Genomic DNA, 12,585 nt, shown 5'->3' on the forward strand with positions numbered 1-12,585 from the left:
ACAGGGGTGTGGGAGGAGAAGGGAGCAGAGACCCTCACGCAGGAGCAGGGGTGTGGGAGGGAAGTAGAGACCCTCACCCAGATGCACGGGTGTAGGAGGGGAGCAGAGACCCCCCCCATACAGGTGCAGGGGTGTAGGAGGAGAGCAGGGACCCTCACGCAGGTGCCCCATCCCAGGGCAGAGCCAGGGTGCTCAGACTCTCTGAGGAAGGAGCACGGAGGGACCCTCCAGCCCCTCAGCCTGTGATGCCCCAGGGGGCCTCAGAGGAGCAGAAAGTCCTTGAGGGAAATTCCCCAGCCAGGGCACTACAGTACAGACTCATCTCTGGGCCATCGTTTATTCATTCAACTAACACTCCATGAGCTCCCACAACCTGGGCCTCATCCTCAAGACAGTCCTGCTTTACAGGTGAGGAAGCCGCGCTCAGGGCAGCTAATTGGTCTGCCCAACATCACACAGCATCTGACCCCAAAGGCTGTGCCTCTGTACCCCATGGCCTGCCTGGATGCCCTCCCTGATGAGTCACTTGGTTCCTGAGATCCTGGCAGAGGCCAGGTCGGGCCGGGTAGGCCCTTACAGTCTGCAGAACAACTGCTCCCTGCTTCACCTGGGTCCAGAAGGGCTACACAAAAGGATGTCCCTCCCCATGGAAACATGAGGGGTGAGGAAGAAGTGTTCCCATCTGCCAGCTCTGAGCAGTGGCCACATGGAAAGAGTCCCGGTATGGCATCCAAGTCTTACTGTCTGTGCGTCCGTGGACAAGTCACCTCACTGACCCTCAGCTTCCCCATCCGGGAAACAAAGACAACAGAATCCCAAAGTTGAAGGGGACCACCGAAGTTGCCAAGCCGCACCCCCTTAGACCATGATCATTAAACTCTACTCGCTCACCTCTGAAAGCAGGAAGCTCACCAGACCCCTTGGTTATTTGCCCAGATCCTTGGGGTAGAAGGATTGCCTTTGTATTGAGCCAAAAGCTCCCTCTCTTCCCCTGGAAGCACACAGAGCGTAGGTGGTTTGGAGCTTGACTCTCTAAGCCTTCGCCATCCTCACTGCCTCTCCCTCCCATCTTCCACACGATGCCTGGGGTACCAGCCGAGGCACAGATCTGGGCTCAACTTCTCTGCAGAATCACCAGCCACTTGGAATAACCCCGGTTCTTATCCTTTCCTGAGGGCTAACATTTTTTCCCAAAACGTTTTCTGCCTTCTAAATAAACTGCTGCATAGTGAGAATGCTGGGTGGTGCCGGCTCCTTCTCTACCCCTAGTGCACTGTGTAAACTGGGCAAGTCACATTAGCCTCTCTGTGCTGCAAGTTGCCCCCATGTAAAGTGGGAATGACAATAGCCCATCAGAAGGCCTTTATGAGAGTAAAAAAGTTAATTTAGATAAAGTGTTTAGAATAGTGACTAGCAAATTGTAGGCAAATATAAATGTTCATTGTCATCATCATGATCATCATTACCATCATCGTTGTCACCATCATCACCATCACTACTATCAGCATCATCACTATCATCATCACCATCACTATCATCAACCTCATGACAATCGCCACCACCACCATCAGCACCATCACCATCACCATGATCACTACCGTCAGCAGCAGCACCATCGTTGCCATCACCATCACCACCATCACCCTCACCAACATCATCACTATCATCACGATCACCATCACCACCATCATCAGCATCACCTCCACCATCATCGTCGCTATCATCACGATCACTATCATCATCACCATCACTATTACCATTATTTTGTTACTATTTTTTTCACCCATCAAATAAAGTTGCAATAGGTGCTCTGAAAGGGATACTCCTGCCCTGGAATTGAGAGTCTCTTCTGCTCTCCATCTTTGTCACACATTTCTGCTGACAAGTGACTGATGCAATGCAGACTTATGTAAGGTCATTTGTCCCACTGGTGTAATTGACCTAAACAGCTTTAATGAACTTGATGCCTCCCCATCCCACCCTCAGGATAAAAAGGGCTGCTCCATCTCTGCTCATCCCTGACACAATGGCCTTCTCTGGGCAAAGTGTCACTCAGAGAAGAGCGGTGACACACATCTCATTGGCCATACTCATTTAAGGCAGCCCAGCTCCACCTTCATGCCTATAAAACCCAAGGTAAACGTTGCTCTGCTCCGTGCCCACCCTGTACAGGTCGGAAGAGAGACTTCTGATGTTTCCATAGCAACCACCTGACCCATATGCTCACAGGCTTTGCCAGATGTGTCTTCCTAACATGCTGAGGATTTGGGACCCTCACTGCCATGCTGTGACCCAGGCCCCCACCATCTCTCGCCTGGGCCATGGCAACCACCTCCCCTACCTCTCGGCTCCAGACTTGCCTCCTCCGTTCCATCTTCCACACTGCCACAGGCCCGGCAACATTTATAAGAGGCAAATGTGATCAGGTCGCTCCGTGTAAAGACTTTAGAGCTCCCCACTGCCCACAAGATGGAGCCCAAACTACTCAGGCTGAAAACACAGAGACCCTCCCCCAGGATCTGCCCCCATCCCAAACTTTTTCAGCCTTGTGCTCTGGTACTCCAGGTCCACATCGGGGTCTTTCCACACTCCATGCCAACAGTATGGATGCCTCTGTTCTGTGTGACTGGGAGGCCCTCTTCCCCACTGAATGATGAGCTCAGTCATCTCTTAAGGCCCAGCTTACACAATTCACCTCTTCTAGGAAGCTCTCCTGATTCCCCAGCAGACATGCCCTCCATCGGGCCCCCACTACACTGACTACATCTTGTTAATAAGTCTGTTTACAGATTGGACTTCACGAAGTCCACTCTGAAAGACTCAAGGGTAAGAACCGCAGCAGAACCTTCTCTGAATGGTGGGGCCTGGCACAGAGGGATGCTCAGGAAGGGTTCTAACAAATGATTGGATGGATCGTGGATGAATGGGTGGATTAATGGAGGAATTGATAGATTCATTCATGGATGGATGAACAGATTCATGCTACCAGGAGCATGGACAGGTGTGTCTTCTGCCAGGTCCCAGGGCAGTCAGGACTGCCTCAGACCACAGTAGAGTGGGGCTGGAGCTGGCTCACAGGGCTGCTCCAGGGTCCACTTCAGGATTCAAAGATGGATGGATGGATGGATGGGTGGATGGGAGGATGGGTGGGTGGATGGATGGGTGGGTGGATGGGTGGGTGGATGGGTGGATGGGTGGATGGGTGGGTGGATGGGTGGATGGGTGGATGGGTGGATGGGTGGAGGGTGGATGGATGGGTGGAGGGTGGATGGGTGGGTGGATGGATGGGTGGAGGGTGGATGGGTGGGTGGATGGATGGGTGGGTGGATGGATGGGTGGATGGATGCATCAGTGGGTGGTGAGTGGGCAGATTCATAGGGGAGTATTTTTAAACGCGATTTGAGAGCTCTTTTTTCTTTAGTAAAGACAGTGAGCCTATCTTTTTTTTATGACCCAAATGAATATATTTGATCTGCTAGACCTTTGTTTTATGCTTTTTGGGTTTTGTGCTTATTTCTTGTGTTCTTTCTTTTCTTAAAATTTTTTTGCACGTATTAATATGGTAATTTGGGGCTTTCATTCTTAACCAGCGATTTTGAAAGTATCAATCCCGTTTTAGTTCTATAAGAGCTTGCCTTCATGTTGTTAGAAGTATTCTTTAGTCTCAAAGTCTCTGTAGGTCAAAGACAAGAACAAACCTTTATCTTTTGACTCCTTCCTTTTAAGAAAAACTATTGAATGCCCTCTCTTTTCAGGGCCCCTCTGCCAGGGCCAGCGGAAACGTCAAGGGCAGTGGACACATCAGGAAAGACAGAATGCCAAGGGTCCCCTTCCCAGGAGGCAGCTGGGCTGAGGGAATGCAGTGGTTCTGCAACCCAGCGCTTCGGGCGCCACTTCCTCATTCAGCCTCTGAATGTGCCTCCCTCGTGGAGCCTCTTGGGTCTGTCGACAGCAGAGCTGTCATCGTGTCCCAGCAGAGTCTGACGTCCGGCACGTGTGCCCAAGTTCCAGGTCGCTGAACTTTGCTATAGCAACCATGCATTTTGAATGGAAACGCACACTGAGTAATTGAAGCCTGTTTTTCTCACTGCTAAAGCAAGAGAAATCCCATGTCGGCTGTCATTTATATGCAGGGTGCTCAGATCCTGTAAAGGAAGACCATGTTCTGAGAGGAAAACATTCCAAGGCGGGAGGAGAGAAGCCCTGTGCCCTGTGCCTGCCCCTCCCGAGCCGTGGGCTGCCTCCTCCACTCACATCGTGCCGTTTCATTCCCACGGCCGCCTGACGAGGTGGGGATAGCGAGCCCCATCCCACAGGTGAGGGACAGGAGAAGAGAAGGAACTCCCCCCGAATCGGCAGCAGTTAACCAGTAGGATGTCATTCCAACCCCAAAGGTGTACCTCCCAGGTCATGTCCCCAGGGCTTGCCCCTCAGTGTCCCTTCACCCCCTCTGCCACCTGCCATGAGGCCGTCCCCTGGGATCACTAACTTCTGTTTTGGTTTCCCCCAGCAGGGCCCAGCGCCTCACCCCCAGCGGAGTGGGACCCACTCCCTCATCACGCTGTGCCCTCCTGCCTCAACTGCAGCTTCCTCAGCCTGGAATGCATTCCACTTCCTCCCCAGCTCTGCAGGGTCTACGCATCCAAAGCACAGGCTTATGAGGGAGACCACCCGCAGTGAAGTCCCAGCTCTGCCCCCTTCCAGCTGGGGGATCGGGGGCAAATCCCCTCCTCGCCTGGAGCCCCAGCTCCTCAGCTCTGCAAAGATGAGGGCACGCTCACCTTCTGGGCCGCTGAGGGGCTGACAGGGGAGATGTGTGCAAGGCTGTGCACAGCGATGGCGCCAGGGGCACTGCCACCGGGCGTGGCGCTGACTGTCATTACAGCCCTGTCCCCTCCGGCTGGAAGCTGTGCCCCCCGGGGGCTTCTCTCTTCCTGAGACAGCCCTCATCTCTGGACTGGATCTCAGAGTCCGTGAAGACGTGGCTTCTCCTTTCTTTGCAGCCACTCAGAAAGCTCCAATCGGAGGGAAGCTGAGGTCTCTGGAGGAGAACGCCTGGGGACCCCGCTTGAGGAAGGCCTCCAGCTTCGGGGTAGGGGGTGGACACGACAGAGCTCGACGGCTGGGGAGGCAGAGGAAGACCCCAGAGTGTTGGTGTCACCAAAGCTCAGGAGAGGGGGCTTCAAAATGGGGCACGTGTTCCAAGTCTTCTGGAACTGCAGAAAGGCTGGGTAGTGAGAAAGCTGCAGGGCAGACAGTGGACTTGGAGGTGAGGGCCACTGGAGACCTTAGGAGGGGTGGCCGTATGGTGGCACAGAAGGCAGACACCAGGGCTTCAGAGTCGTTGAGTCCAAGTTCCCACTGGGCGCTGAGTCTCCTCCACAGTATCCCAGCCTATTGTTGTCCAGTTGATGCTTGATTACCTCTGATAATGGGCAATTCACTCCTCGCAAGGACGACTGCCCTATTTTTGGACAATTCTAATCAGTTCTTAAAAGGATTTTCCTTTTTCCTTAATTCAAATATGTTTCTTGTTATTGTCTTGTTTTGCAATAATATTTTAATTTTTTGGAAAATTTTCCAAATTTTTAAATTTTATCAAAAACATTATTTTAGAATTTAGTAATATTCTATTTTTAAATTAAAATTTCTTTATAATATATTTTTATTGGATTTAACGACGGGTTGTTGGTTCATAAGGAAGAGGAGGAGAGCCCCTTTCTCAGTGCCCATCTGCGCCACCAATGTCTAAAGATGCTGAAAATGACGAGAGGAATGTACTCTGAGGAGCCTGGATGAAAGGGTAAGTAAGAAACAAAGATATGACGAGAGCTATTTCCTCAGCTTTATAAATGCTTACTTTTACTCTATGGCGTCTTGTGCAACAGAACATTTTCAAACAGTCTCAGGTAAGGTGCAGCATCATTTGGAGACCAATCGCTCAGAGATTAAAGAAAAAGAAATGGAAGGTTTTAAATGTAGACATGATGAGAGCTTGAAAAGCCAAAAATTGTTTGATACAGTTTTTCAAAGTAGAAATGAAAAAGCCACTGAAGCATCTTCCGGAGTTACCCATCCACGGGCTGGAGAAGCCGCACAATAGCCGAGAGACGGGCAGAGTTGTGAGCGGCCGGCAGTGCTGAAGGGCGCTGGAGAAAAAGCCAGCAGAAGAAATCACAGCTTTGTCACTTTCCAATGACACAGTAACTCGTGGTATAAATACTTAACTGCAGATGTGAAGACTGATGCCCAGTTCGTGGGCAGAACGGTACTTGCGCCTTGCACATGGAACACTCGCTCCACGGCTGGCCTTGCTATTGGCTTGAGTTGATCTTGCATCAGCACCAACTTACCATCTCAGAAGATCCTTTACGTGACTTCTTGGCAGCAAACACAAGTGGTACTGAAATACTCAGACGGTGCAACAACTTCATGAATCTCATTTTTTATTCTGCAACAACTGTGTTGACATTTGCACTGATGGTACAAATGCAATGGCAGGCAAAACCGGCCCAGTCTTTAGCACAATCGAGGCAGTGACACCAAATCACACCAGCAGGTGCTGTGTGATTCACTGCTGTGTGCTTGCAGAAAAAAAAATGTCCTTGATGAGCAGCAAAAATTATTAATTTTATTATGTTCTGATACTTGAATATACATCTTCTTAACATTCTATGTGTTATGGTCTAAATGTTTGTGTCCCTCCCCCACCATTCATATGCTAAAGTCCCGGCCCCCCAAAATCGACAGTATTAGTAGGTGGGGGCCTTTGGGAGGTGATTAGGTCGTGAGGGTGGGGCCCTCATGAATGGGACTAGTGCTCTTATAAAAGAGACCCCACAGAGCTCCGTGACCCCTTCCACCATGTGAGGACCCAGCGAGAAGATGATCCAGGAAGAGAACTCTCCCCAGAGAATGTGACCACGCTGGTACCCTGATCTTGGACTTCCAGCCTCCAGATCCAGGAGAAATAAATTTCTGTTGTGTATAGGCCACATTTTGCTTATCCATTCATCCATCAGTGGAAATTTGGGTTACTTCTATCTCTTGGCTATTGTGAATAGTGCTGCTATAAACGTAGGTATGCAAATATTTCTTTGAGACCCTGCTTTCAATTATTTTGGATATACACCCAGAAGTGGGACTGCTGGAACATATGATAGTTCTATTTTTAATTTTTTGATGAACTGCCATACTATTTCAACCCATTTTACAACCCCACTGATAATGCACAAGAGTTCTAATTTCTCTACATCCTTGCCAACATTTGTTTTTTCTTTTTTTTTAATAGTAGCCATCTTAACAAGCATGCACTGGTATCTCACTGTGGTTTTGCTTTGCATTTCTCTGATGATTAGTGATGTTGAATGTCTTTTTATATGCCTGTTGGCCACTTATATTTTTACATCATCTTTGGAGAAATATCTATTCGAGTCCTTTGCCCATTTTTTAATTGGGTTATTTGATTTTTTGTTATTGAGTTGTAGGAGTTGTTTATATACCCTGGATATTAACCCCTAATCAGACATATGATTTGCAAATATTTTCTCTCATTCTGTAGGCTATTTTTTTAACTCTCTGAATTGTGTCCTTTGATGCACAAAAGTTTTCTAAGTTTAACGTGGCCCTGTCTATTTTTGCATTTGTTGCCTGTGCTTTTGGTATCGTATCCAAGAAACCATTGCTAAGTCCAACGTCATAAAGCCTTTCCCTGATGTTTTCTTCTAGGAGTTTTGTAGTTTTGGGCCTTATGTTTAGGTCTTGAATGCTTTTTGAGTTAATTTTTGTATATGGTGAAAGATAAGGGTCTAACTTCATCCTTTTTCATGTGGACATCGTTTTCCCAACATCATTTGTTGAAGAGACTTTCTTTTCTCCATTGAGTGGTCTTAGCACGCTTGTTGAAGATCGCTTGACCGTATATATGAGGGTTGATTTATGGGCTTCCTCTATTCTGTTACAGTGATCTGTTCTTCTTTATGCCAGTACCACACTGTTTTGATTACTGCAGCTTTGTAATATGTTTTGAAATCAGGAAATGTGAGCCCTCCAACTTTGTTCTTCTTTTTCAAAATTATTTTTGGCTATTTGGGTTCCCTTTAGATTCCATATGGATTTTAAGACGAATTTTTCTATTTCTGAAAAAAAAAAAAAAGCCATTGGGATTTTGATAGGAATTGCACTGAAACTGTAGGTTGCTCTGGGTAGTGCTGACATCTCAAAAATATTCAGTCTTCCAACCCACGAACATGGGATGTCTTGCCATTGACTTGTGTCTTTTTTAACTTGCTTCAGCAATGCTTTGTAGCTTCAGTGTGTAAGTCCTTCATCTCCTTGGTTTGGTTTAACAAACGTGATTTTTGGATAACATGTAAATGTAATATGTCTACATTTGGACTATCTGCATAAATCAGGGTCATTTTCCAAATAACCAATGCATGATGTTACAAAATCATAAAGACATAAAAGATCCAACCAAAACGAAAAACAGACAAATAGATTATAATGAAACAGAGTACGAAAAGCTCTTTGATATGGTTTCAGATTCCACAATGCAACCAACCTTGAACACACCACCACTTGCCAAAGAAGAGACCCCACAATTACCTGAAAGGCTATTAAAATACTCCTCCCTTTTCCAATTACACATTTGTGTTAAGCCAGGTTTTCTTCAAAATTCAAAACAAACGACAAATTACAACAGATTGAATGCAGAAGCAGATACGAGAATCCATCTGTCTTCTTAAGTCAAATTCTAAAGAGATTCGCAAAAATGTAAAACAATGCCATTCTTCTTACTAAATTTTTCTTTGTTTTAGAAATATAGTTATATTTCATTAAAATATGTTATTTATGTTAACATGTAATGGGTTTATCATTGTGATTTTAAATGAAATAATTTATATTTTCAAAATTTCTCAGTTTTTGTTTCTAATACAGTAAGTATCAATAGACACTGTCCACAGAAACACAGCTCTTTGGGGCCCTCGATGGTTTTTAAAAACGTAAACAGGCCCAAAAATTTGAGAACTGCTGGTCTAAAGCAAATGGAGAATGACAATAAATAATCTATAAACGTGCAGTCAAAAATCATAACCACTACTGAATTATATACTTTAAAATGGTTAACTTTGTCGTGTGAATTTTACGTAGTAAAAAGAAATGTAACTACTCAAAACATACACATTCTAAATTATCAAAAGTAATAGGAACACACAAAACAAAGAAAACACAGACTGTGTAGTAAAAGATGTTTAAAGTTTGAACAAAAAACATAACTAAAAACTCACGACAGAATTAAAACAAACCTATTTTATTAACATGTCTCTATAATGATACTAATATTAGCTAAACCTAATAAAAGAAAATGAAAAACACTGGCTATAAATTCCACGGTGGTCACTCCTGGAGAACTGCCCATGCCAGACAGGGATGGGGGTCTGCCCAAACCCTCTGCTTATAACTGAAGGCCTGTCTCAAAGAGTGTGCTTTTCATTCATAAAAAGAAAACAAAATGACTCTAAGATTAGATCGCAAAATGAAACCCGTATCTGTGCCACATACAAGAAACACATCTAAAACAAAGTGACTCAGGAAGGTTGAGGTAAAAATTAAAATGAAGAAAAAAATAAAACAGGGATCTCAATCTTAGAATCTTAATATTAGATGAGTTCAGGACAAAAAGCATTAAAGGGAGAAAAGCAGAGCCCATTATAATGATAAAGGATGCCATCACACTGAAGACTAGCATCCGTGAACACCTGTGCACCAAAAAACAAAGCATCAACATTCATAAAGCAAAATCTTTAGGAAATTCAAGGAAAAATAGAGAGAAACATCATTCATCTCTGTACAGAAATGCACGGATGCTTCAATATTAGGAAATTTATTAATATAATTCATCATATTATTAGATCAAAAGACAAATTATATGATCATCTGTTTATGCTAGATTGTTGATAAAAAACTCAACATCCACATTTTATTTTTAAAACTTCTCAAAAATGACTGCACGGACACTTAACGTGATAAAATATATTTATCTCATCTCGAAGGTCAGCATTATGTTTAATAGAAAAATACTTATGACCATCCTCTCATTAAAGTTAAGACAAAGATATCTACTATTGTCATTATAACTGAATATTATCCTAGAGATACTCACCAACACAATCAAACAGGAATAAAAAATAAGACATATAAAAATTGAGAAGAGATCAAACTATTGCTGTTTACAGATGACAGAATTATATATCTGGAAATTCCAAGACAATGAACAAAAAATTGTTCAAAATAAAAATAGAATTCACCAAAGGTGTTGACATAAAATTGGTATATAGAAGTCAATAGCTTTTACATATTAAAATAAAATTCATTAGAAGCTATAATGAAAGGAATATTAAAACACAAATAAACATAAGAAATGTGCAAGCTCTATCAAAAAAAGAAATCTTTAAGATATAACTAAACAGAAAAGATTACAAATATATGTATACACATCCCATGTGTTTGGATAGGAAGACTAGATGACATCAAGATGTCAATTATCCTCACAAAAAATATCAACTGAATGTTTTGAGGAACCAAATAAACTGTTTGAAAAGCTGTCATGAAAAAGAATAATGAGTAACGAACCCTACCAGATAGTAGAATACGTTAAGATTATCATAATGTTTACATTGGGGCACAAGTACATTCATACACAGATCAACAGGAGAAAAAGAAAATCGCAAAGACATGTGGGAATTTACTATATGATGAGGGAGGAAAATCTAATTAAAAGAAAAGGTGAATTACACCATAAACGGTGTCTGAGAAAAAGTTGAATCCCTCCCTTATATCTTGCTGAAAAAAAATTTCAGATGGATCAAAGATTTAATGAGAAAAATGGAACTATAAAAGTACTAGAAGAAAACATAAGAGAATTATTTAAATCTCAGGATGGGCATGCCTTCTGAGTATATTGAAACAGGCACACATACACACACATAAAAAAAATTGAAAATTTTGACTACATAAATATTTCTTAAATTATATACTGTAAAAAACATTTAAAAAGTTGAAAGATGTAAAGGAGTGGGAAGATGTATGCATTTCCTATCACAAAAGGAACTAGTTACTTTCATACGTAAAGAGCTTCTATAAATCAATAAGAAGGTCAACAGCCAAAATGAAAAAATAGATAAGAGTTATGAATGAATAGTTCACAGAAATGGAAAACCATGTCTCTTAAACATGTGAAGAAATGCTCAACTTTATTCATAGTAAGGGAAATGAAAATTAAACTAAAATGAGATTTTTTTCTACCAGATTTTCAAAGATCAAGACATTTGTCACCTCTGTGGTGATAAGGGTGTGTGGAAACAGGCAGCTCAGGGTGCTGGTGAAGAGCGCGGATTCTGGGACCAGAATGTGTAGGTGTGTATTTCAGGTTCATCAATTAACAAACTTAGGAAACTTGCTTGATCTCTCTAAGCCTCAATTTCCTCATCTATAAAATGAGGTTTTTCTGAGGATTCAGTGAGTTAAAATTTGTCGGGTGCCTGGTATGTTTTAAATGCGATGCTAAAGAAAATTAAATAAATATATTGTTAGTGGGAATGTAAATTGGCCCAAATTATCTGGATAAAACACGACAAATCCAAGAAAAACCAACGAGGGAAACAGTAGAGCTTACTCAATTAGAAAAGCAGAAAAAGTACTAAAAAGTTAATCTGATGATTGCTGTGGTTTTTGTTCTCTGTGAGAAAATAGATAAATCTCTAGAGAATGTATTTCAAAAAGCGAGAAAGAAGACAAACAAAAATGCATCAATTGTAAGGGTACAATACATACTTCTGTGTTAACATATTTTGAACTCTCAATCAAATGGGACATTTTCTTAGGAAAATACAAACCGTAAGAATTCTCAAATATCTCTCTAAGCAGAAGGGCGTGGAGGAGCCGAGGCAGGAGGGCGGGGGTGTGGACGGTGTGAGGGATGCTGAGTGAGGATCCGAGGGGCGGGGCCGGAGGGCAGGCAGAGGTGGCGTGGGGTGAGTGTGGGGTTTCCCGGGTGTGGAATCAAGCCCAGGGGGACAGGTGTGGGCGGTGGCAGGTGAGGAGGGGGAGCGATCCTGTGATGCTTTGGGGAGTTCGAGTGTGAGGGACCTTTGACAGGTGCACGTGGAGGGGTCAGCTGGGCAGATGCACATGCAGGACAGACGCTCAGAGGCGAAGTGCTGGTCGGAGATCCAAACCCGGACCCGCCCGCGTGCGGACGCTCCTGACCCCCGGCATCAGTGGGATCTGCGTGGAGAGATAGTAGAAGAGGGGCCCTGGCAGGGGCCTGACAGACTCCAGCGTGAGCATCCAGGGGGAAGGAGACGAGCCTGCGCAGACGCCCGAGGAGGGCTGAGAAACGCAAGGAAGAGCAGAACGAGGAAAGAGAGGCTTCGAGAAGCGGATGAGACTGGTTATTTGAGTGCCCAGTGTGGTGTCTGAGGACGCCTATGGCCTTTGGAGACCTGAGGTCACTGGGGACTTCCAAGTGACGGGAGTGTGGGCCATGGGGTGGGAGCCGGGTCCAGAGCGTGAGGGAGTGAG

Source organism: Equus quagga, chromosome 19 (genome assembly GCF_021613505.1).
Source record: "Equus quagga isolate Etosha38 chromosome 19, UCLA_HA_Equagga_1.0, whole genome shotgun sequence".
Taxonomy (NCBI): domain Eukaryota; kingdom Metazoa; phylum Chordata; class Mammalia; order Perissodactyla; family Equidae; genus Equus; species Equus quagga.